Here is a 2877-nt window from a genome sequence, read left to right on the forward strand (position 1 = left end):
ACCGTGTTAGCCAGGATGGTCTCGATCTCCTGACCTCGTGATCCGCCCGTCTCGGCCTCCCAAAGTGCTGGGATTACAGGCTTGAGCCACCGCGCCTGGCCGATTTTCTACTTCTTATGGTTCAATATTGTCATATGTTGGTTGAATGTGTCCAGGAATTTTTCTATTTTTTTCTAGGTTTCCCAATTTATTGGTGTATAGTTGTTCATAATATTCTCTAATGCTTCTTTGTATTCCTAGGTATTAGTTGTTAAGTCTCCTGTTCTGTTTCTGACTTTGTCTGTTTTCTTTCTTCCTTCTGTTGGTCTAGCTAAAGGTTTGTCAATTTTGTTTGTCATTTCAAAAAACCGACTTTAAGTTTCATTGATCTTTGGTATTTTTGCAGCCTCATTTTCATTTATTTCTGCTCTAATTTTTATTACATCTTTTCTTCTGATAAATTTGGGTCGGGTTTGTTCTTGAATTTCTAGTTCCTGGAAGTGCATAGCTCTGTCATCCAGGCTGGAGTTCAGGTGGCATGATGGTGGCTCACTGCAATCTCTGCCTCCAGGGTTCAAGCAATTCTCCTGCCTCACCCTCCCTAGTAGCTGGGATTACAGACATCTACCACCACATTCAGTTAATTTTTTAATTTTTACTAGAGACAAGGTTTCTCCATGTTGGCCACGCTGGTCTCGAATTCTTGACCTCAAATGATCCACCCACCTTGGCCTTCCAAAGTTCTGGGATTACAGGCGTGAGCCACCGCACTTGACCTTTCTTCTTTTTTGATGTGTGTGTTTATTGTTATAAACTTCTCTCTTGGCACTACTTTTGCTGTATTCCACACATTATGGTATTTTGCATTCTGATACTCATTTGTAATAATTTTTCTTTTAATTTCTTCATTGACTCATTGATTATTTAGGAGCGTGTTGTCTAATTTCCATGTGCTTGTGTAGTTTCCAAGGTTCCTCCTGTTATTGATCTCTAGTTTTATTCCATTGTGGTCAGAAAAGATAATTTATATGATTTTGACTTCTGAATCTGCTGAGACTTGTTTTGTGCCCTCACAATGGTCTATTCTAGAGAATGTTTCATGTTCTGATGAGAAGAATGTGTATTCTGAAGTGTTTGGCTGAAATGTTCTGTAAATGTCAGTCAGGCCTATTTGGCCTCATATGGAATTTAATACTGATTATTTCTTTGTTAATTTTCTATCTGGAAGATCTGTCCATTACTGAGAGTATGGTATTGAAATTCTCTACCATTATTAGAGTTTTACACTCTCGCTCTTCTTTTAGATCTATTAATGTTTGCTTTATATACTGGGGTGTACCTGTGTTGGGTGCATATTTATAATTGTTCTAACCTCTTGATGAATCAACTCCTTTATTATTACATAGTAACCCTTCTTTGCCTGTTCTTATAGTCTTGGACTTGTAGTCTATCTTATCTGATGAAACGATAGCTACTCCTACTCTTTCTTGGTTTGGATTTACATAGAATATCTTTCCCTGTTCTCTCCCTTCCAGTCTATGTGTGTCTTTATGGGTGAAGAGGGATTTTTTTTTTTAAGACAGCATATAGTTGGGTTTGTTTCTGTATCCATTCAGTAACTCTATACCTTTTAATTGGAGAATTTAGTCTATTTACATTTAGTGTTATTAGTGACAGGTAAGAACTCATTACTGCCATTTTGTTACCTCTTTTCTCGTTGTTTTGTAACTCTTCTCTTCCTTTGTCACCATATTCCTTCGTGGTTAAGTGATTTTCTCTAGTAGTATGGTTTAATTTGTCATTTTTAATTTTTAGTGTATTTCTTGAAGGCTTTTGATTTGTGGTTACCATGAGGCTTACAAAACATCTAAGATATAACAAATTATTTTGAACAGCTGATTACTGATCACAGAGAAAAGAATAAAAACAATCAAACAGATAAAAAACTTCAAAACTCTAGGCTTTAACTCCATCCTCCAACATTTTCACTTTCTGGCATCTCAATTTACAGATGTTTATATTGCCTGTCTCTTAACAGGTTGCTGTAGCTATTGTAATTTTTGATAGACTTGTCTTTTAGTCTTCATTCTAGAGTTATAAGTGGATTGCATACCACAATTACAGTGTTATAGTATTCTGAGTTTGTCTGTGTACTTACCATTTTTTAAAAAATATTTAAAAATTTTTAAAGTTTTAAAATATTGACACATAATTGTTCATTATGGGGTACAAAGTAATGTTGTAATACATGTAATGTATAATGATCAGATTAAGGTAATTAGCATATTCATCATCTCATATATTTATCACTTCTTTGTGTTTGGAAATTCAATATCCTCTTTCTAGCTATTTGAAACTGTATACTATTGTTAACTAACTATAGTCACCCTACAGTGCCATAGAACATGAGAACTATTCCTCCTATCTAGTTGTAATTTTTGTCCTTTAATAAATCTCTCCATGTCACCCCCTTCCCTCTACGCTTTTCTGCCTCCAATATCCTCTGTTCTAGTTTTCACATCTATGAGATCATCTTTTTTTTTTCAGTTTCTACAAATGAGTAAGAACATGAGGTGTCCCTAGTTTATCTCACTTTCTGTCCCTAGTTTATCTCACTTCACATAATATCCTCCAGTTTCATCCATGTTGCCATGAATGTCAGAATTTTATTCTTTTTTTATGGCTGAATGGTATTCCATTATGTATATATGACACATTTTCTCTATCCATTCATCCACTGGGCACCTAGGATGATTCCATATCTTGGCTATTGTGAATTTAGTGCGGAAAAAAACATGGGGGTGCAGATATGTTTTCATATACTGATTTCCTTCTTCTTGGAATGCCCAGTAGAGATCTGGATCATATGGAATTCTTTTTTTTTTTTTTTTTTTTTTT

This window comes from Rhinopithecus bieti, unplaced genomic scaffold, assembly GCF_001698545.2.
Source record: "Rhinopithecus bieti isolate Rb0 unplaced genomic scaffold, ASM169854v2 scaffold_2888, whole genome shotgun sequence".
In the NCBI taxonomy this organism is placed as follows: Eukaryota; Metazoa; Chordata; class Mammalia; order Primates; family Cercopithecidae; genus Rhinopithecus; species Rhinopithecus bieti.